This window comes from Xyrauchen texanus, chromosome 28 (assembly GCF_025860055.1).
Source record: "Xyrauchen texanus isolate HMW12.3.18 chromosome 28, RBS_HiC_50CHRs, whole genome shotgun sequence".
Taxonomy (NCBI): Eukaryota; Metazoa; Chordata; class Actinopteri; order Cypriniformes; family Catostomidae; genus Xyrauchen; species Xyrauchen texanus.
This window is the reverse complement of record NC_068303.1, coordinates 38,301,689-38,326,627: the sequence shown is the minus strand read 5'-3', so window position 1 is coordinate 38,326,627 and position 24,939 is coordinate 38,301,689. Positions and strand designations below refer to the sequence as shown.

Here is a 24,939-nt window from a genome sequence, read left to right as displayed (position 1 = left end):
TCGTATAAGTTGTAGATGGTGTGAAACTGTTATTTCTGTTATTAGTGGTTTTGTGATATGTATATCTGATTTAAATCGGGGCTCTAAAAATAATGCTGGGATAATGCTACATTCCATTCAACTCAGAAAGTCGGATTTTCCAACTTCCTACTAACTCTAATTTCGGCAAGATGCAGGTGCATGACGTCACACAAACATGTCGGCACCCAGGAAGATGTACAAAATAAGTGATAAACATTCACTATTATTAAATAATATCAATAGATAAGTCAAAGTTCCTACATTTCATGTTATTAAAGCTCGTTTAATAAACGTTAGCAGAGACAGGTGTTCAAAACACGATACATTATACTATCTTTTGATAATCGTACCCCTGTAGCACAGATGCTAGCACTGCAGCATTGTTATCAGTTGGGTTGCTAGGAGACATCTCTGGTGACAGTTAAACACCTGCGTTACACCGTAACATTTTTGTTTCCTTAAACATCATCTTCCAAGCATATTGCAATGGAATGCATTTATGATCAGAGATATCAATTAGGAATATCTCACATCCGACTTGAATGGAACACAGCATAAGTGACTAATGAGAGATTGAGAGTGTGCATGTTTAACTGAGAGTGAACATCTCAGTGTCTTTATTGCACCACAAACCATCTGTTGCAACTCACATTGCATCACGTATACTTAGATTTTGGCTTGCATATTTATTTAATGAATTTCACATCTTTTTGATGGTTCTTTGTCCTCTCCGTGTCTAACTGTACAGCGAGTCAGAATAACTACCATAATGACTCTTTAAAATGGTCATCTTAAAATCCATACAGCTATTGCATGAAGATTTTTAAGATACCAACATATTCATTTGAATTACAGCGAATGCTTAGAATTACCAACAACATATTTTAGATGAAGATCGACCGATCTAGATTGGTAGCCAATTGAATGTTGCATCCTAGAAAATACGAAGATTTGTCCTTATATTTTAAATATACTAAGATAATAAAAGATATTTCAATAATATATATTCGAAAAGAAGGCTTTTTTTGAGGGGATATCAGATTTATAAAAATTTAAATCACTGTACGTAGGAGTGTGCGGTATGACTGTACAAGTTACTTTAAATCACGATAAACATAGTAATTTCTAAAAAAATATATATATATATATATATATATATATATATATATATATATATATATTCATCACATAACCATATAAAAAACATATATACCATTTTTGACAATTTAGTGAATTAAATGCTTCATAAATGAGTGAATACCTTCTTTTTATTTGTCTTAGAGGGCAGTGTTGTTGAATGTGTAGCTAATATAAAGTGGTGTGATATTCAATTTACAACGTTTGGACTATTGTTGGTGGGTTTTTAAAAATAAAAATCGCACCAGAGAAGAACTGTAGTATAAATGGTACTGCAGAATCTCTACTGGTTGACACATTTCTACTGCCACATGGCATATATCATCATAAGGCCCAGCCTTCCCGCTGTGGTCTTTGTGATTACTGAAATGCAAAGGCTATGATTTAATTAAATATAGGCCTGTAGTCAGCATGCACTGCATACTTCAAAGTTAAGATCCAATGAATTAATTATAAATTAGATTCTGCATAAATAAAATTAAGCCTTTTTATTTTTTGCATTTTCTTTTGCATGTAAGATTCTTTTCATGAAAATTAAGCACATTTTCCCAAACATTCTCAGATAATTCTAATGTACTGTATCCGTACATTTTACATTATTTTATTTATTTTTTATGGTTGAGATTCACCAATTATTTTTTATATTAATTTTACCAATTCAGGATGAGGGTAAAAAAAAGACTACCTTCTGTTGATTTAAAAAAAAAAAAAAAAAAGGTGTTTAAAAATAGTATAAAAATTTGCTGTGGCAGTGTCTTCCACCTGTGGTGTGATCTACATATGTATGCAATGCTGAGTTACATTATTATTTTTTTTCTGTTTAGCAATATGATAGATAATTTAAATTATTAGTCTGGATGCCTGATACCTCTTATCCATGTCAATAAGACTTAGTTAATCAGGGATGGATGTGCCAAAGCCATTTAGATGAGTGAGACCTCACTCGCAGAAAGACTATTGTGCACTCAACAAAAGGTTCAATGGTATAAAGAGGACTGAGAAGCTCTTGCCTCTATCCATGTTAAATAACTTGGACACCATGCTGTTGATCAGCCCTGCAGCCACAGGATTTGTATAGAACAACCACATCCAAATCTCTTAAATTTTTCAAAAGATTGGCCCATTGAAGCCATTCAAAGCTCTTTTGTGAATGTCAAACTAAACACTTTGATGCTCAGCGATATTCAGCACTCTTCTGATGTTGTGAAATCCTTGCTTGCCTTGGATAAAACCATTCTGGTCACTGTGTTAGAGTGGGTATTATGGCCTCCTGCCATTTTGCCAGAAATTAATTACTCATTGTATATGCATGCTCGTAGGGTGAATGTTTGCTCATTTCACATTGGCTGTTACTGGTTTTGGCCATAGTATCATTTTGGTGAGTAAAACTTTGTCCTGCAAATTGCCTCTTCGGGGTAGAATCATATTTAATGGTGCCATAGTCACATGAAGTCTGCAGAATGCAACAAAATGAATGAAACACAATGCAGGTGTTTCTAGATGCATTTATAAAACGTTCTTAACATTACTTGATTTCTAAATATGTGGCGATCCTGCACTAGACCTTGATAGAAAAAACTGAGATTCAGCAAAACAGTCAAAGATGTGCGTGCAGCACGTGCTGACAGTATAGAAAAACAGTGCAGACGCAGAGAAAAGCATGTTTGAACAGCCCCTAATTAGCTCTATATTTGAAAAACGAACCCAAACGGAAAACGAGACATTTGTCAGAAATCGTCGAGTTAGGCTCAGGAGTGATTTTAATATTCGAATAGTGGTGCATGTTGACTTCCTGTGCACATCGCTAGTAGGGATGCACCGATACCACTTTTGCTCTTCCGATTCCGATATCGGAAATATCAGCATCGGCCGATCCCGATCCGATACCAGTGTTGTTGTTGTATTTTTTTGTGTTTTTTTTGCGTAATCAATTTAGAATATCTTTTCATTGTTGTGTGGAACTAATTGGTGTGCTCTTTAATATGTAAAGAAACCTCTAACTACACATTATTTCTATAGAAATGTATAGCTTAAGAAAAACCTTTTTTTGTTAACAAGTATACTGGATAATGTAGCAGCAAAATTAATAGTAATTCCAGTATAAGTCATCAGTAGATTTTTGTATTTTTTTGGCAACATTTTTTCAACTTGTATGTGGACTTTAAAGGATTCAGATCGCTTTTTTGTTCAATTTAGTTGGAAGATATCAGCTCATTTTTCATTCACAGTTATTTTTTGGAACCTATTCAACATAAATATTATTATCATTTGTAAACAAATGATAATAATAATAATAATAATATATTATAATAGTAATATATCTCAATTGTGCACCTTTATCTTTGAAACCCTCACACTTTTATTTTGACATTCTGAACTATCCAAGATGTTCTGTAAGTGTGTCTGTTTGTAGGCAAGTTCACGGTAGCTTAATTAGCTTCTTATTCAAATTCTGGTAAAAAAACAAACAAAAAAAAAACAGTGTCGTTCTAAATGAATATTATGAGTGAACCAATCTTTTGAGCATCTACAGCTGAGATGTTGTTCTTGAGTAGCGCTGAAATATCGCGCACCGCATGAAGGCTAAAAATAGTGTGTAAATAGAACAGCACCATTTACTGATGCACTGGAGCTGCGCTCATATATATATATATATATATATATATATATATATATATATATGTTCAAAAATGACAAAAGAACCATAAAAATACAATTAAAGTAGTTCATATGACTCATGCATTTTAACTACTTTAATTGTGTTTTTATGGTTCTTTTGTCATTTTTGGAGCTTGACTGTAACGAACATGACTAACACGCAATATCGATTTGGATCGGGCTCGTCGGACCGATACACAATCCATCTAAAAGCTTCAGTATCGGAGCCGATACCAATCCAGGTAGTAATCATTTGTACAAGCGGCTGCAAGAGGAGTAACCACCAGCATATGCAGGTAGCTCAGGCTACACTAAAATATGTTCAGACACTTATGTTAACTTTTAGCTTCATTATAGCTCGTAGTATACCTACCTAATGTGTACATTTCTTATAAAAAGGTGCTTACAAGGAAATAACATAATGGTTTAAGTTTATTCCATCCAATGACGTCAATGATTGTTTTCATTTCACCTCTAGATGCTGCTGTTATACCGATATATCAGTCTACCCTTAGACCATACAGCTTCTAAAATATTCTTGAAGGTAAAAAAAAATTGTATTAGCAAGAGTTGTATATTAGTCGAATAACCAGTGATGGGAGTAACATGTTACAAAGAAGGGAAGACCGATTTCAAGTTAATCATACAATTTTATCTTGCTACAACTGCCTGACCTCAGACTTGATGAAATTCTGTTTGCTAGCTACCACTGACAGTATAAGAGCTTTTCACCAACAACTTATAAAGATATAAGTAAATTGGACATTAAAACGGTTGCTAATTAATTAAATATGTAGTCTGTATGTACCTCATACTAAAAAGTGAATTAGCACTCTGCCTGCTGTCATCTGCTACACACAAATTGTGCGATGCTCATGATGGCATATTCAGTGTATGAGCCAAGGATCTCTAAATGGTAAGAGCACTTTGTGTCTTCATGTCTGCACAACACCAGCTCCACACATTCACAAGCACCTACATTTAAAGTGCTGCACATGCAAACTAAACATTTATCTCATTAAATTACAGCTTTTGCTGTTAAATAATCTCACTAGGACATGACATGGTTTTAACTTGTGTGCTGAATGTTTACAGAATGACATGAGTATGTCAGATGGTTTCGTTTTTTTGGTCTCTGAGCATTTTTACGAGCACGAGTACAAGTACGTGAGTGTATTGGACTCGATACTGATATCGGAATCCCTAGTATAAACAGTGTACTAAAGCACTAAAGAAACTTCCATCTCTGTGTCAACGTTGAAACGTGGAGTCTTGCATCTCATGTAAACACACACACATGCTTGTGCACATGTCACTCATTCACCCTCACGCAATAATAACTATTTATTAATAATAACGGCGTGGATCTGAATTGTTGGTCCAGCACATCCCACAGATGCTAAATCGGATTGAGATCTAGGGAATTTGGAGGCCATGCTTTGAGATGCTCTGACCCAGTCATCTAGACCAGTGGTTCCCAAAGTGTGAGGCGCACCTCCCAAGGGCACTGCAGGGGAGGCACAGGGAGACTGAGGGATTTAATTTGAAGCATGCTTCCAATCCAATTGCGTGTCAATTGTGCAATTGATTGATATATTTCAGCTGGACTGTTGAGTCTGTAGAGGACAGAGACCCTCTGTCCTCTACAGATGGCTGTAGAATGAATCTATACATCTATAGATGGCTGACATGCCAGTTTGTTTTCTTGTACATTTTAAAGTATTAAATCCAATGTTAAACCCTTTTTAGCTTTTGTGAGAACAGGGGTTTTTCCTGCATTAAAACACTTTGTGAAGCAAATTATATGATATTCAATTTTATCTTGCTTTTGCCATTTCATAAGCGCTAAATATGCTTCTCATCTGGAACATGATGAGCACGGGGTGCTTAAAGACTGGTTTGGCATGAGTGTTGTGCAGTCCATCGAGAATGACACACAAGAAGCACTCTGCTCTATCCTACTGTATCTCTGAAGCACGCAGGTGTGCATGACACTCGTCAATTAGGCTTCCCTCAAGATGTGAGCTCCATTGACAGGATAGGGCAGCGCGGATCACATGACTGTCTCAAACTAAGATTAGGAAACAAACTTGCTTGATTTGGTGTCAGATGCTCCTATAATCAAAATGATTCCCAAATCAAAGGAAAACAAACATATTTACTATAAGAACAGTCCCAAATCAGTAAAGTGTTTTTTTACTCATTAATATTATAACTAGGCCTGTAGAAATAAGGTGTTAAGCTGATTTGACTTCCCAAAGCACCTTGAAGTACAAAAACTGTTGAATTCAGAGGTTTGAGGTGCTCAGATGATCAAATAAATCACATTCATTACAAACATGATATCCAACTACATATCTCAACATAAAAAATAAAAAAACTGCATCACTTATGTGATGACCATGCACATCAGCCACCACTGAAGACAATTTTTGACCCAGGAAAAACCCTGTTTTTTTTAAAACCATTAAAAACCAAGTTTTTAATGTGCAGCACATTTTTAACTATTTAAAAATGTGTTATTAGTAATTATGCCTCCTACACACTACACGACTTTCAAAGATGTCGGATCATGGTACTGTTCATATTACACAACTGTCTGTTTTGTCATGTCAGTCGCGGCGTTTTCAAATTACACAACGAATCGGCAACAGGGAGGAACGCATTACAAAACATTTCACTATTGATGAATCCCCGACGACTCTACCTGGACTCCAAATTACGTTTCACAACAGAGTACACACGAGAAGTGATACGAGATATGAAAAAAAAAATGCATGATCATATGTTATGCATTTCAGAATATGATGTGTATGTTTTTAATCATATTTTAGTGGTTACAATATGAAAAAGTACCTCCTATTGAAAAATCGACCTATTTGCTTACCTGACTGTCCAAGAGAATTGCCAATTTCTCTCCAACTCTTCTCTTTCTCCACCTGGTTGTGGTACAGTTCAAATGAAACATCAAATATGCACTGGTGCTCCTGCTAATGTTCCACAATTTTTTCCTCCATTTCATCGGTCCAATGAGACTTTCTTGATACCACAGCCATGCTATTTGATGTTCTGAAAAAAGAAAGAAATAAAAAATACAAATATTTGATGTTCTGTTGCCGGTGCATCAGGACTCCTCCCACTGAAACTTCCCGTGCCCCGTTTCTTGCTCTCTCATTGGCTGTACGTCAATGCTGTATTTGTATTCAGTCAAAACATATTTTACATCGCATGATTTGGAATCTCAGACAGGTCCAGATATATAACATTCTAGATATCTCGAGCGAAAATTTTGCTTTAAATCTTGTAAACTCTGCATTAGTTACAATTACATTTGAACACATTTTTTTTTGGTTTTTGTTTAGATAGTTATATCTTTTGTATTCTTGTTTACAGAGACAATGAAGAGCTTTTTGACTATGCAACAATTACAACTAATTTTACTATGAAAGGTGCGAACAATTTGGCTTGACTGAAAAAGTTTGGGAACCACTAGACCATAACAATTTGGTCATCTTGTCACTCAGGTCTTTACTCCTGACCATTTCTCCTGCATTCAACACATTGACTATGAGAACTAACTGTTCACTTACTAATCTACCCAGACCTTGACATGTGGCCTTGTTAGGAGATGATCAACGTTATTCACTTCACCTGTGAGTAGTCATAATGTTTTGGCTCATCAATGTAAATCATGTGGAATGTGACAAGCTGACAGTGTTGACTACATTATTTATAGTCCACTAGTCTATGCAACCCCTAATTGTAACAGAGCCAAGTCTCTGTCATTTAAAAATAAGAGTCCCTAGTGTGTTTCGGTCTCGTTTATATTTAAGTTGCATTTTATTCACCAAATCTTCATTTTGGTTAAACAGTAAAGTTTGTCTAGGATTTTATTCATTTTAGGCTCTAGCCTCTATGTATGCACCTGTCATAGTGAGGGAAAAACTAAGACATTTTTAGAAAATTCTATAGTAAAAGATATTTTACCAATTTATTAGTTGTTGGTCTTTTCCACCACCTAAGTCGACCTTTAGTATGTGCTATACAAAGCAAATGTTTCTTATGGGCATCGGCATAACTGTTTATTTTGTGAAGAATGAAATTTCATTTTTGAGATGTACGTAAAACTGATGATTTAGCCAAATCTGGTATGTCATGTAATTAATCTCATAATAATAGATGGTTCTGCTGTGTTTATCCAAAACACAAATCTATTTCTATGAATATCTAATGCTTTGAAGTTTCATAACCATGTAAAAAAACATTCATAATAATTGTTTTTTTCTCATTAAAATGTACAAATGAAAGGTTCTTCATCTCATTTACTGTAATTTTTTTCTCTTTATTTGGAACTTGATGGACGTGAACCGAAAGGTAATGTTTATATAAAACAAATGAACAAGTCTGGCATCAGTGCAGAGACCAAAACTCTCAAAACAACAATAATATATTATTAATTCTGATTGGAAGAGCCATTTTTTTTTTAAATAGATTCACACACACACACACACACACACACACACACACACACACACACACACACACCACGACTGCACATCAGTTGAATTCTCTATTAATGTTGCAAGTTGCAACTTTGTTTGGCAATCATAAACAATAAAATGATAAAACCAGTGAAAAAATATCATATAAAAATGTCAAAATACAATTTTCAGAGACCAGAATATCCCATTTCACAATTTGGAGAGGGCCAGTAAGCAACCACCTAGAGCACCCAAGTCTAATTTATGAAGTTAATATGTGTGTGTGTGTGCGTGTGTGTGTGTGTGTGGGGCTATTTTACAAAGACTTTTAACAAAGACTTTTTAACAAAATAAATTGTCTTTCTCTGCACTGATGCCGGACTTTTGAGATGCTCATTTGTTTTCTGTTAACAATACCTTTTGGTAACACACACTGGCTGCCAAAAGTTTGAAATAATGTACAGATTTTGTTCTTATGGAAAGGAATTGTACTTTTATTCACCAAAGTGGAATTCAACTGATCACAATGTATAGTCAGGACATTAATAATTTAATAATTCAAAGTGTTCTCCTCAAAAAATCCGGCCAGATACTCAGGTGACATTTCACCCCACGCTTCCTGTAGCACTTGCCATAGATGTGGCTGTCTTGTCGGACACTTCTCACGCACCTTACAGTCTAGCTGATCCCACAAATGCTCAATGTCTTCAGATCCATAACACTCTTTTCCAATAATTTTTGTCCAAATTTGAGGTGTCTATGTCTCAAACTAGAGACTCTGATGTACTTATCCTCTTGTTTAGTTGTACATCTGGCCTTCCACATCTCTTTCTGTCCTTGTTAGAGCCAGTTGTCCTTTGTGTTTGAAGACTGAAATCTTACATTTTCAAAATTCAAGCATTGAATAGCCTTTATTCCTCAACACAATGATTGACTGATGAGTTTCTAGTGAAAGCTTTCTTTTTTGCCATTTTAAACCTAATATTGGCCTTAAGACATGCCAGTCTATTGCATACTTTGGCAACACAAAAACAAAGACAATGTTAAAGTTTCATTTAACAAACCAAATAGCTTTCAACTGTGTTCGATATAATCTCAGAGATTTTCTAGTACCAAATTAGCAATTTAGCATGTTTACTCAAAAATGACTTTTTTCATATAACGATGGTGCTGTTTTTTACATCAGTAATGACCTGACTATACTTTGTGATCAGTTGAGTGGAACTTTGGTGAATTAAAGCACCAATTTCCTTCCGAAACCACAAAATCTTTTCATTTTTCCAAACTTTTGGCCACCTGTGTGTGTATGTACGCATATTACAAAAAATAATGCGTTAAAAAATTAACGCAATTAATCGCAATGCCCCCAGACCGTAATAAGGAAGATTCCTGAGAAATGCAAGCTTGTAGTACCACCTGTTTACTCCAGAGGGCAGTAAGTGAAACTTCAGCTGTATGAGCAACGTGCAGTTTATACAGTGAAGAAAACAACACTTCAGTAGGCAGAACAACACAAACATGCGTTACGTTCTTGCATTCAAAACACTTGAAAGAGCGCAAATGTGAACTAAGGGATCTCGTGATGTGTTTAAAGATGGAGTATTAAACTATATTTAACTTGACACGGTGACCTAAACATTTTATGTTTATGATGCAACGCACCCGAGACACTACACCAGAATATCTGACACAGGTGTAAATTGACGGGTCCTTAAACAAGCCCTCATAATAAATCTCCAACTGATTGACAGATTCACTTCTGAAATGGATTGCTGTGAACTTTATGCCAATGATTGACAATGATCAATAATATGGTAGTAAACAATACATTGTATTCTAAAGCCGCTTTTTGTATTATCTTACCAATGATTAACTCTTCTGCTACAAGAATGCAATGCATTTTAATTATCTGAATATTTTTTATTTTATATATATAATTTTTTAATATTTAAAGATAACTATGTATAATTATTTCATCATTATATATTGAATTATTGTTATATGCAAATATTTGTATATGCGATTAAATGCGATTAATCATGATTAATTAATCGGGACACCATGTAAATAACTGACAGCCCTTATATATATATATATATGAGAGAGAGAGAGAGAGAGAGAGAGAGAGACTATTTTATCATTGTTATTTGTCTTGTCGTTATCTGTTTTGTGTATTAATGCTTTGGCATTATTGTATGTAAACACAATCATTCCAATAAAGTACTTTGAAATTGAAATTGAGAGAGAGAGAGAGATTTGTTTGGGAGCACTGTCTGACTGTCCATTATATTCCTAACGTGTCTATAGAGCTGGTTTATAATAACACCTCAACACACCAACCACCAATATTTAAACATACTTCTCTGCCTTTCTTTTGCTATTACTGACATTCACAGCAAAATGCCAAGATTCACATTCAAATACACACAGGAGCAGAGGTTATACAAACACATACACTCACATACTGTAAACCCCCTGATAAACACTAAAAGAAATTGCCATCTTTCATGTGTGCCAGGTGACCTCTCCACCCTCACAACACACATCACCTGAGCTGTGTGTTTGTAATGGTCCCTGAGGCTACACACGCACACACCGTTATCTATGGACCAGTACAAGCAACAGGCTTCGGGTATTTTTAATATGTTTGAAGGAACACACATGTACAGATTAGGGCTGGGTTTTATGAAAATCAGAGCTAATGTATTAAATATTAACAATATATTCACTGTGCACAGTTTTCAAGTGATGTAAATTTAAGCAACATTGTGAGTTTCATATTGATTTTAACGCTATATTATTCAATTCCTGATAAATAAAATCATGTCCTTTCTTCCATTTTGTTCTCATTTTAATATCGTACTTTCCTCAGAAATATGTTATATCATGGACATAAAATTACTTTAACATTAATGTCACAATGTATTTTGAGCATCACTGAGTTACGTTGAGCAGTTAAAATGAAATAAATGTGATAATAAAATAATTCATGATCATGTCCTCATCTTTAAGTTTATGAAAATCAAATAAATAACTGAATGATTTTATCAGACATCCAGAATGGCTGTCCATTGTGCATACGGAAATTGCCCTGTTGTAACTGAATATTTGTGACAGAGACAGATGTTGTTAATATTAGCTTTTGCCAGCAGCATTTGAAATCTCCCAGTATAGAGATAAAGACTCTGCTGGGTACCGATGTACCGGTCTGTGACCTGCCTTTTTTTCCACACACTATTAGTTTCTTGCTCTGTCATTAAGAAAGAATTCTTCACAAATGGTTTTGCCAAGGTGGATCATACTCATCTCTTAAATTCTATGCCAACAAATATTACTGAATTATCAAATGATCTCATCTAGGTATGTGCAAAACTAGTACATGACCTGCATGCTGCCATCTTTGCTCACAGGCATTAATTTTTGAGCCATAAATGCCATGTGACTAATCAATCTGGAGCAACAGGAAAACAACGTCATAACAATGCTGATTGACTGATGACACCGCAATGATGCGCTGTGTGACAATGTCAGAATACTTAATTTTAGAGACAGATAAACTTAACCAAGTGTTTCCGGTAGCTGCGGATTAGATCTGCACAAAGTTCAGAAGGAATTTTGGACCATTCTACCTTACAGAACTGCTTCAGCTCAGCCATATTCTTATGATGTCTGGTGTGAACGGCTCGCTTGAGTTCATTCTGGAGATGTAATGGTATAAAAATTTCATATCATGATTATCCTGACCAAAACAATCACGGTTTTGTTCAAATGAGCAGAAAATGTACAAAAAGTACTGATACACACTCTGAAATAATTTAAACAGGTTTTATATTTGAAAATTAACAAATAACAAATAAAATGAGTAAACAAGGGCAAATGCAGTATAATAGGAATTATTATAATTATTGGTGTGGCTACATTATTATTATTGCTATTATTAACTTACACATTTTAAATGATCAAAATATGTTTGTTGGGTGACTAAACTACGCAACATGTTATTACGTAGCTTTCTGAAATTCTTGATTCTGGTCGCTCATTGTAACCCACACACACACACACAAGACGAGACAGTCACAGTGTCGGAGGAAAAACTGCTTTATTAAACACAAAAGCGTGCAATGTACAAAAAGGGCAAATCCAGTGAAGAGTAGTCGAGGGAAGCGTGAGGTCAAAAGCCGGGGAATCAAGATAACAATAACAAGAGGGTCGAGGACGGGAAAACAGTTAACAACTAGGGACAAGTGGGAACGGAGACAGGGGAACAAGTTGGCAAGCTAAGAGGTAAAACAGTAGGGAGGTCAAAACTAGACGAGACTAGCAGGGCAACGATCACGGGGAACTAAATACATACAATAACCAACCCCAGTGAAACGAAAGGGTTGTGATATATATAGGGGAAGGTGCAGGTGTGAACAATGAAGGTGACGAGACGAGTGCAGGTGAATCTAATGTGTGGGGATAGGATGCGCGTGAGTGTAGGTGGTCATAATGTAGGGGTGATTGAGAAAGTGCCGGTGGTCATAATGTTCTGGCCACCGGAGCGTGCATGCGAACATGAGTCAGAGGGGGGAGAGAGTTACGAGCGAGAGCTCGTAATTGCATAAAGAGCTGGAGTGCTCGAGGGAGGAAAAAAGAGCGTACGAGCTCAAGGGGGCGGAGCGAGGGAGCGGGAAGTGAGCACGCTCGCGGAGTGGCAAGCGTGAGCGCTCGAGGAAGCGGGGATGGGGCAGAGGAGAGGGGTTCGTGACACTCATCCTGAAACTCCGGCTTCTTTCATGTCTCATGGTCTCTCCTTTCATACATACATCGATTGTATTGAAAATGTAATCGGAGGACTTCAGTATTTGTATTGGCCGATTGTTTTGTAGACTGCAATGGATTATAAAATAATGAAAGAACAGGTAACATTTTAAAACATTAATCTGAAATCACTATTTCATGTCCCCATAATTATTTGAAAAGCTGTGTATTAGTGGTATGAATGTAAATCACTTTAATGTCGCACGTATTTTTTATTTGTTACTGTCTTGTTTTCTTGTTCGTTTGTCATGGCTCAAAGCGATGCACTTGCTATGAACTTTTTCTTTGTGGAAGCTTGCGTTTTGGAATTTTATAGTGGTTTACCATGAAACTGGTAACCGTTTCATCGCTAGTTCATTCCACAGCATCTCTATTGGGTTAAGGTTTAGTCTCTGACTAGGCCACTCCAAAAGGTGGCTTTTTTTAAGCCATTCTGGAGTGGATTAATTTGATGTTTATGGTCATTGTCCTGCTGCATCACCCAACTTCTACTGAGCTTCAGCTGGCTCCCTGCCACCAAGACATTATCCTGTAGGATATCTTGATAAACTTGGGAATTATTTTTTACATTGATGTTGACAAGCGGTACAGGCCCTGAAGCAGCCCGAAATCATGATTCTCCCTCCACCGTACTTTACCGTTGGGATAATGTTTTCATATTGGTATGTGGTGCCATTTTACACCATATATAGTGTTGTGTGTTCTCCCCAAACAATTAAACTTTAGATTCATCAGTCCACAAGATGTTTTTCCAGCAGCATTGTGGAGTGTCAAGGTGGTTTTTGGCAAACTTCAGACACAGCAATGTTTTTGTTGGAAAGCAGTGGCTTCTTTTGTGGTTTCCTGCCATGGATTGTGTTTAATGGTTTCCGTATAGAAGACTCAATGAACCAAGATGATAACCAGTTCCAATTGTTCCTTCAAGTCTTTAGCCGTCACTCTAGGGTTCTTTTTTTTCTTGCCTCACTGAGCATTCTGCAGTGTACCCTTTGAGTCATCTTGTCTGGGCGTCCACTTCTAAGGTGAGTAGCCACAGAACAAAATTGTCTCCATTTATAGACAGTATGTCTAACTGTGGACAGTTGTATATCTAAGATCTTCGAGATAATTTTGTAACCCTTTTCAGCTTTATGCAATTTAACAATTCTTGATCATGGGTCTTCTGAGATCTCTTATGTTAGGCATGTCCACAGTAGATACTTCTTGTAAATAGCAAACTCAAACTGTGTGTTTTTTATATGTCAAAGTAGCGCTAACCCGTAATCTCGTTTCATTAATTGGATGCCAGTTTTGCCAACTGCTGATTCTAATTAGCTTTTGTTGATGTCATTAGTCTTGGGATTCAAATGCTTTTTCCAACCTTCACTGAATGTTTGAATGATGTATTCAATATGTACAAGAACAATACAAAAATGTTTGTGTTTTTAGTTAAAACAGATTGTGTTTGTTTATTATTGTAACTTAGATGAAGATCAAACCAGATTTTAAGACAAAAATATAAGTGGTTGCCAGGGCATCAAAAAGCAGTTGCTAGGGTGTTTTGGACCCACCCCCTAGTCTCAAACAGCGCAGGATGAGTTACGTGTTGGATTCACACATACTATGTGAGCGAGACGTGAGCCACTTTCTCAGTGGCTGCATCTACGGCAACGGCAGGCACTCGTGTGCACTTGTTTATTAGCATACGTTGTCGTGATTAGTTAATATATCAAAGTCCCTTTCAAGGCAATTCAGTCCACTTGGCGGTCATCTTTGGAACGCTCTCGGGCAGCCTGGGCAGCTATTTTCTTTGTAAGCAAGCAGCATAAATGTACAGCTCCTATCTACAGTACTTGAATGGGGAAAGACTGACATTTCCAAAAAGGTTGGTCAAGATGCATACCTATAAATCGTAGTGTATACAGTGTTGGTTCGGTTTAAATATTGTTTATTTGTTTTTGTGTCTTTTCTAAAATATCCTGATTATTTTAGTTTTCTAGTGCACCCAGAGAGTGCACACTGAGTTCAGCATCAGCCGTGCGGCAAAACCAGGCAGAAACTATCCGCTCACTGCCACTTCTGGGACGCTTCACCTCTCAACTCATGCTTCAATGTGAAGGGTGTAATCTGTTCATATCGGTGCCAAACGAAAACACGCTGCTCATGCCCCGCTCATAGAGGATATGTGAAACCATCATTAGGCAGAATGTGAGCCTCAGTCACCATGCACTTTGTGCAACTATTGATTATTTCTTTGATTAATGGATTTAAAAAGCCACATTTTATTTCTTGAATTTTATTAAAAATGTATTTATTAAAAAATATAAATGTATTTGTAAGGGGATTCAAATGGGCAAGGAGGAGGCGAGAACCGGTTTGTACATATAAATAATGTTTAATTAAACTCAAAAAGCACAAACATAAACACACACATGACGGACATGCCCGTAATTCTCTCTTTATCCCTCGCGCGCCCCATCAGGACGATTGGCGACCGGGCGTGTGACATTCCAGCCCGGCCCGGCCCCCCCTCTGCTCCACACTCCTCCCAGCGTTACCTCAGGTTGGGGTGCCACCGGCATGACATACACCCCCCCCCCCCCTTTCCCTGGGGAGGGGCATGCTTTGCGCCCCTTCAGGTCATCCCCACCTTCCTCGACCTGGGAGGAGACAGGAGGGGAAAAACAACAAAAACAAAATAGGCGAGGGAAAAGGTCGACACGGTGAAACAGAAAGACAGAGTGTAGAGAGAGAAGAAGCTCACTCACCAGTTCTCTGATGTGCGTGGTCCTCGAGCACTCCTCCACACTCTTCGGCGGACGACAGCCGCTCCTCCCCAGGCGGACCGGAGTCAAACCTCCGACCCCCAGTGGACAGAACGCCCCTCCGCTTTTCTGGCAGCACATGGGGACATTCCTAGTAAATCAGGGAGTTACTTCCCTCCTCCCCTCGTGGACGGCGGTCTTCCCTCGACCCTCCGCGTTTCTGGGGGTTGGCAGGGCACTCCTCCGCCCCTGGCAGCGGCTCCATCGCTCCAGGTGGTTGGGGATCCAGTCCCCACTCACCCCGCGGACGACGGCCGTTCCCCATGTCCGGGCGGTCGGGCTACTCCGTCACTCGGCAGATGGCAGCAGCGCTCCCCGGGTGGAAGGCAGTGTCGAGGACTCTGCGACGGGCATCCTTCCTCCTTCCCGGGTTTCAGCACCAATGTAAGGGGATTCAGATGGGCAAGGAGGAGGCGAGAACCGGCTTGTCAATATAAATAATGTTTAATTAAACTCAAAACAAAAAGCACAAACATAAACACACACATGACGGACATGCCCGTAATTCTCTCTCTCTCTCTCTCTCTCTCTCGAACCGTCATCACCGGCCGCCTTTATCCCTCGCGTGCCCCATCAGGCCGATTGGGGACCGGGCGTGCGACATTCCAGCCCGGCCCTGCCCTCTTCCGCTCCACAGTACTGTATGCTATAAAATAAAGGGTTTAAATATAATTGTTATAAATTGCTTGTAGATTTTCAAAAGAAAGTTGAGAATTTAGACAATTCAAATGATAAGAAAAACATACAAGATGGCACATTTTAATAAAAATTATTTTTACCCCTTTCTCTGTTGTGATCGATTTGATTTATGTAGATGCATCATTATAATGTTTAGCAAAGTGCTTATGTGTGCCGTACAGCTTGGGTTGTGTTTTGTAAATAAAACAAGTTTTAATATGCAGACCCATTTTACATATTGATTAGTTGTTGCAGCACCACTTTTGAATCTTATTTTTGTAAACAGGGCTAAATATTCTGTATATTTTTCTATCTTTTTTTGTGTTCCACAGAAGAAAGGTCACATCCACACTAATCCTTTGAAGTTTCAAACCTCCGTTTTCAGTTTCCTAACGTCATAATTTTCCAAAGGTTGTGGTTATGGAGAACGTTTTCAAAAGTCTCCAGTTTGGCAGAGGAAAACGCCATTCAAGTGGATGAGATGCGTAAATGTAGCAAAATCAATTTGTTTTCATATGAAAACATATTAGTGTGGAGATGGTCTAAACTTCTATGTAGGGTTAGAGTTTGATTTTGTTCAAATCACTAACCCTAACTATGAGCAATATTAAAAGTGAGTGTTATCTCAAATCAAAAGTAGAAGTTTGCTTGGAAGTGTATGAAAACAAACATTATACATTAGAATTGAAAAGCCCAAGGTGAACCGGTTAGTCTGACGGAATGTTAACGGTAGATCTTGTTTCCATGGTGATATGTTGGGTTTGTGTTGCGCCCCTGATTGATTTTCACCCTTGCATTCATTGATTTGACTCCATCAAGGACAAACGGTGCTTTGCTATTGAGATTCTTCAGTATCGCCAAACAACTGAATAACTGTATGACTCTGTGGTTGATTTGATTTAAGAATGGTTGTTTAAGAATGGCTCTCAGAATGGTGTTTTGAAGACACACAAGACGTTCTGCAGCAGTGGCTTCTCAGTCTTGCTGTGTTGTGTGTTAATACAGTACAGTGTTCAAATTAGGAACTTCATGCATTCAGAGAGCTGTACCAGTACCGTCAATCCACAAAAGCATTAGAATTCTTGCACTTTCAGCAAATATGAGTTGCATTTTCATAAACTCTACATAATATGCTGTTGTTTTGTTCCACTAAATAACCTTGACAGGGTTCCCACGCACCCTGGAAAACCTGGAATTTTGTGATGCAGTTTTCCAGTCAAGGAAAAATACCTAATTGTCCTGGAAAATATTAATATAACCATTTGACTGTGTTGCTAGCAAGGTTTCCATTACAAGCACAAAAACATGGTAACGATCTGACTCGGAATAGAAGTCAAATACACAAATTCTAATATTTTTTTTCACTGCTGGCAGCTGCACATTGTGAAACAGCATCAGCGGTTAAGGGTGCTCACCCTCATGGTGCGTTCAGACCAGAGGCGTCAAGAGCGTCAAATCGACAGGAAGTCATTCATTTTCTATGGCAGTCAGCATCTCTCGGCGTCGAGAAGCAGCGCATCTTGGGCGGTGTGGGCATCAGAGGAAAGTTAAAGTGCGGGCAACATTATGATAATCAGCTTTGACGCGGTTTGGTGGCAACCTATTGGAGTATAGAATTGCTCCGCTCTAGTGAAGTCTAGAGAACACAATAGTGTAAACTTTGGAAGATAATAAAGAACAGGGAATAAATACCCCGCATGTTTTAGTTTGTTCGCCATGTTTTAGTTTTTCTTCGATTTCAGCGCAACTAGTCCCCCCTCTCTTAGATTCCTAATGGACAACGGATGCCTACACCAGAGTGCATTGCAGTAGAAGTTTAAATGTTTTCAACTTTTGGATGCATGACGAAGCTTTACTATCGGAAACCCTCGTGTTTTCCCTCTTCATCCTTCCGACGTACCATCACCTTTGAAATGAATGCATTCGCAGCATTCTCTGATGCAGCATAAACTCTAGTCAGTGTGTAGGCACCCTTATGGGGAGAACAAAGTGATGACACTGGTGTGTAGCGGAGTTTTGACACCTTGACTCAACTCATGTGAAATGCGCAATGAGGAAGGGACATCATTGAAACTCAAAATTATTGTTATTATGCTATTATTGTTGTCTTTTCTGATAAAAGTAATATTCAGCAGTTTAAATACTGTAGGAAAATGATACAGTTCATCTGCTTCGTTCTTATAATGCTTAAACATTCTACTCGGTAGATTTGACCTGCAAATTTTAATAATGTAGAACGGGGTGCACACACTTTTTTATGTGATGATCTACTTTAAAATGACCACCTCAATACGATCTACCAACTAAAAAAATGCTTGTTGGGACTACTGCATTTATGCCTACATGGAATTCATCTTCTAATTAATTAAAAAAATATATAATAATGTTCAATGTTGATATCATTCAATTTTAACTCTAAACCCAAAACACCTACAGCACAATATAAAAAAATAGCCAGGGCATTTACCTTATTCTGATGACTTCCACTGAATTGAATCAGACAGTTTTGTATAATCCGGGCATTAGCTGCTGGTAGCTAGCCTCAAAAACTGCTAGCATCGCAATTTCGCGCTCTGTTCTCAGAAGCCCTTGGAAGGCGCGAACCTAGTTATCATGGCAACTGAATAAACAAAAACTCACCTGGTCAAAATGTACTCGTCAAGTGCAAGTCAGACAGAAACTAAAATATGGAAAAACATTATATTTATTTGTATTAAAATTTAACGAAATGCATTTACATTTTGTGCGATCTACCAGCATTGCCTTTGCGATCGACTGGTAGATCGCGATCAACGTATTGGGCACCCCTGATGTAGAAGGTAAGGACATTATTGATACTCATTATTATTATTATTATTATTAGATTATTATTTTAGCTTTTTGGATGAAAAGTCATGCAAGTGGAAATTATAGATCTGCTTTGTTCTTATAATGCTTAAACACTATAAAGTCTCTTGGCAGATTTCGGTCATGAACATTTCAAATGATTCAATGACTCATCAGATTTTAATTTGTTGCCACCTAGTGGCATCTGCAGAAGGGGTCACTAAACTAATCAATTATTGAATCTGAACATATTTGTGAAACAGATGCAAGCCACACCAAAATACCCTTTATTTTTGCAGCTAATTCTACACAATTACGCAGATAATTTGCTATACTTGAATCATTAAAATAGCTTTAGCTTATTCTTTAAAAAAAATATATAAAATATACACGTGTTTTTAATAAATTACTGCTTTACGGGGATTAATAATCACACTATGCCATGGCGCATACTGCTTATCTGGAGGTGAGAAACTTCTATCAAAAACACACAGAAACGGCAAAATAAAAGCTAGATTTAAATGGACATGTGTTTTTGCTTAAATATTACACTTGTTGGGCACATAATATGTCCTGGAAATGTCTTGGAAAATTGTGGCTTGAAAAGAGTGGGAACCCTGAATAAGATTTCTTAACTTAAAATGATTGTAAATACAACACAAACACTTTGTGTAGAAAGAACCTTGTTGAATTGGCTAAACCCAACAAAATTAGACATGTCAAAGTAACGTAAAATAATTTTAAAAAAAATCTCAATGTTAATATGCTAAATACATGCTGGTTCGAAATAACGGAGTAACTATGTTTAGTAACTATGTTATGGTTAGTACAGCAATTGCTCAATGAAGCGAGCAATCAATTTCATGTGAGACATATACCTGTCCTCATCGTTAGCTCAATATTTATTCTTCACTATAATGGTAACCCCCAAAACTACAACGTACCGAAACAGTAAACAACTTTCCACCTTAACATTCGTCTTCCACAAAAACACATAAAATAGCACTTAGGCCTAGTTTTAACACTTAGTCTTCCTATCGAGTCCCGTGCAAAGCATGCTGGGAAATGGAAAACCCTGCTCAGTTTCATCAATGCTACATTAACACCACAAAAAGTATTAATGTAGTCCCAACTCAAATGGATTAACTAAACTTCTTTTTTACTCATGGGTACACAATAAAATCAGGTTTTGACTAAATGTCCAAGAATTGTGTTGCTTTAGTTCATTTTAATAAAGTAAATTGAACAAGCAGCAAAAATCATTTTTGAGTGATGGGAGTAAAAGTTTCAAATTTTTATATGAGCCAACTCATAATGTTATTACAACTTGTCATCCGGCCATGACAGTAATTGGTAGAATGGCAGAATTTACATTTTTGGGTGAATTATTTTTTAAAAACATTACTGACCATTTGTTCCTTAGCAACTGTTGCTGTCATAGTACCTGTTGAGCTTAAGCTCTTTTCTTGTTTAAGTCTTTGTAAGAACTATTTGTTTGGACTTATAGGGTGCCCAGTAGAGATGCAACAGTATGAAAATGTCATATCATAATTATCGTGACCAAAACTATCACTGTTATCAGTATTATCACGTGCTGATTATTAAAATGTGCTGAACATTTCCAAAATTACTGATACATACACTGAAATAATTTAAACAGGTTTTATATTTGAAAATCAACAAACAACATATAAAATCAGTAAACAAAGGAATAGCAAATTAAGTATTATTATTATTATTATTAAGTTACACATTTTAAATTATCAAAATATGTTGGTTTTGTGACTAAACTATTACATAACTCTCTGAAATTCTTGATTCTGGTCGCTCATCCTCTGATAACTCTGGCTTCTTTCATGTCTCACGGTCTCTCCTTTCATACATACACAACTGGTGCCATTGTGCATCTCTGTTATAGTTATCGATTGTATTGAAAATGAAATCGGAGGATGACAGTATTTGTATTGGACGATTGTTTTGTAGACTGCAACGGATTATAAAATAATTAAAGAACAGGTCAAATTTTAAAACATTAATCTCAAATCACTATTTAATGTCCCCATAATTATTTGAAATGCCGTGTTATAGTGGTATGAATGTACATCACTTTAATGTTGCACGTATTTGTTACTGTTTTGTTTTCTTGTTCATTTGTCATGGCTCAAAGCGATGCACTTGCTAGGAACTTTTTTCTTTGCGGAAGCTTGCATTTTTTACAAGTGAGATAAGAAATTATTTCAACCCAATTAAATATTGTGTCTGACTATACTTTAATCCTCATACTTTTCCCCAACTCATGCACTGAGCTAAAAGTTAACCTACCTTGCATGCACTATAAATTGATGGATGGTTGTCACAAAGATGACTCGCCAGATTGGATGCGTTGCCCCGTTTCGCAGCGACTTTCCTCTGGCAAACTCTGCAGACAGAGTTACCATCTTCTACAAATTTTTCCTCAGCATTCTTATAAAATCCAAAATATGACCACACTTCTGTTTGGTCTTCTTGGAAGGTTGGAAATTCTCCCGAGTGCTGTCATTGCCTTCTGCCATGTTTTCACGCTAAAAAACAACAACAACAATAACAATGTTACATGCAACACAATGAAGACACAGTTGTAATAAAATTAAGGACATTTATTAAAAATAGATACACATTAGTAAATACCACAACGATTGATAATGCTAATAATGAACTAAGAACCAAAAGGAAAGTACTGAATAATAAAACAAATAAATCAGTTGGACGCACAAATAAATCAGATGATGCAGGTAGCATGCAGTGGGAAGGGCGCAGAGTTGCGATCCAGTAGTCGTTGCCACGCTGGGCTAGAGGATGCTGAACTTCAGTTGCACCAAGAGACTCCTTAAAGAGTGGACTGGGCAGCTGGGCCAGTTGAATCTTCACAGGGTCCTTTGCAGGCTGGCTGCGTCACTGAGGAGCCATGTGGGACAGGCAATGTCTGCAGATGCAGAGGTCCTTTGTGGACTGGGCTGCATTGATGGAGGGTCGTAAGTGTCAGATGAGGTCCCTCAATACTGGGGCCCTTTTTCAGCTAGAGTGCAGCTGAAAAAAATATAAAAGGTTTTGCTCGCAAAAGCCTAACTTCAACTATTGTGTAGTCTCTTTCCTCGTCATGTCAGAAACTCAGGACATGGTGTGTCTGTTGGTGTCCCCTTCCTCATCGAGTTGGAAATGCAGAAAAATATTTATCCCTTTGTGATGAGGATGAGATTGAAATCTGGTGCCTTCCAGTTCCTGGAGTGTGATTGTCCTCTGGTGTCTGAAGTAGCCACGGTGTTTCCCACCCTAGTGTGGAACTCAATTGCATAGCATAGTTAAGTCATCGTCCATGGATTTGTTTATATGTTAATAGGTCTGTCCCATGAACTGTTGTGTTAAGTCAATAATCATTAACATAAACTGTGATTTGCATGAAGATGGAGAGGATGTGTTGCAGTTTATATTAATTTAAGGCATCCAAACATAGGTATTAATAGATCTCTGGCCCTCCACTGCTGCTGCATCCGGGAGGTCCTGAAGGAATTTTTATGGCAGTTCTTGCCTAAACCGTAGGAATGAGTTTGAGTTAAAGTCAACCTGTAGTCTAATGAGAAGTACTCTCCTTGGTGGTGGTGCATGCCGTTCCTGAAGGAAGTCCCCCTTCCTGCCCTGTAAGAGGTGTCTGGCAGTTGTCTTATCTTATCTGATGTTGCTGAACATTTGTTTATTTTCATTCACCAAGGATCCAATCACAATGTGGCACATCTTCTTACACACCGGCAGTTGAGAGGGGCCCTGCCATAAACTGGTCCCTGGAATGCCATCTTAACTGATGTTCACCACATCTCCCCCTGCTCGGACTGATTGAGGACCTGAAGTCATTGATCTGGGTGACATACGGAAAGGGGAACAGCAGGAACAAAACACAAACCTCACCTCATTGTTTGACCATTGGCAGTTTGAGTAACTATAATTCAATAGTTCATATACTAAATTTAGTGAGTATACTAATGATATCCTGTATCAGTTCTACTAAACATGTTATACATTAACCGACATGTAAAGAAAGGAAAACTATTGATTGTCAAAAAGAGAACTATAAAGAATACTAGATGGGGACATTTCCTGAAGAAAATGTGAGTGGTGCTTGCCGTGGCAAAACTCGTCAAACAGCATGTTGTAACTTGAAAAGAGCAAAAATTATGGTCATGAATAAATCAACCCAGAAGTCTGTATGATTTTCTGGTGCAGAAATATGTGATTTGTTACTCGGTTGCTAGGGTAAGCCCATGTGGTTGCTATGCAGTTACCAAGGTAATACAATACATGGCTCCTTTCCATCCTGAGTGAAATAAGTCAACCCGGAAGTCTCTACGTTTTTGTGATGCAGAGATATGTTATTTGTTAGTCGGTTGCTAGGGTAACCCCATCTGGTTGCTAGGCAGTTACCATAGTGATACTTATGAAGTCTCCTTGCCATCCTGATTGAAATAAGTCAACCGGAACTCTCTACGTTATTGTGATTAAGAGATATGTGATTTGCTAGTCGGTTGCTAGGGTAACCCCATCTGGTTGCTAGGCAGTTACCATAGTGATACTAATGAAGTCTCCTTGCCATCCTGATTGAAATAAGTCAACCCGGAAGTCTCTACGTTTTTGTGATGCAGAGATATGTGATTTGTTACTTTCGGTTGCTAGGGTAACCCCATATGGTTGCTAGGCAGTTACCATAGTGATACTAATGAAGTCTCCTTGCCATCCTGAGTGAAATAAGTCAACCCGGAAGTCACTACTGTTTTCTGGTGCAGAGATATGTGATTTGTTACTGCGGTTGCTAGGGTAACCCCATCTGGTTGCTAGGCAGTTACCATATTGATACTAATGAAGTGTCCTTGCCATCCTGGTTGAAATAAATCAACCCGGAAGTCTGTACTCTTTTCTGGTGCCGAGATATGTGATTTGTTTCTCGGTTGCTAGGGTAACCCCATCTGGTTGCTAGGCAGTTACCATAGTGATAGTAATCAAGTGTCCTTGCGATCCTGAGTGAAATAAATCAACCCGGAAGTCAGTACTGTTTTCTGGTGCAGAGATATGTGATTTGTTACTCGGTTGCTAGGGTAACCCCATCTGGTTGCTAGGCAGTTACCATAGTGATAGTAATCAAGTGTCCTTGCCATCCTGATTGAAATAAGTCAACCCAGAAGTATCTACGTTTTCTGATGCAGAGATATGTGATTTGTTACTCGGTTGCTAGGGTAACCCCATGTGGTTGCTAGGCAGTTACCATATTGATACTAATGAAGTGTCCTTGCCATCCTGGTTGAAATAAATCAACCTGGAAGTCTGTACTCTTTTCTGGTGCCGAGATATGTGATTTGTTTCTCGGTTGCTAGGAGTAACCCCATCTGGTTGCTAGGCAGTTACCATAGTGATAGTAATCAAGTGTCCTTGCCATCCTGAGTGAAATAAATCAACCCGGAAGTCAGTACTATTTTCTGGTGCAGAGATATGTGATTTGTTACTTCGGT

General features: G+C 37.7%; 1 protein-coding gene and 1 long non-coding RNA gene across 3 annotated transcripts in view; one reads left to right on the top strand and one right to left on the bottom strand.

Moving 5' to 3' along the window:
- The window catches only part of LOC127621571 (mRNA-capping enzyme), a 195,351-nt gene that overhangs the window by 108,237 nt on the left and 62,175 nt on the right, over positions 1-24,939 (top strand). The window lies entirely within an intron of this gene.
- LOC127621575 (uncharacterized) lies at positions 15,531-23,872 on the bottom strand. 2 transcript variants are annotated; one of them, XR_007967874.1, is made up of 4 exons: positions 22,160-23,872; positions 21,731-21,969; positions 15,848-16,550; positions 15,531-15,739 (listed from the first exon to the last, which is right to left on the bottom strand). It is a non-coding gene; the product is annotated as an uncharacterized LOC127621575 (long non-coding RNA). The 2 variants fall into 2 exon arrangements; XR_007967875.1 differs by lacking the exon at positions 15,531-15,739 and having other exon boundaries at positions 15,777-16,550.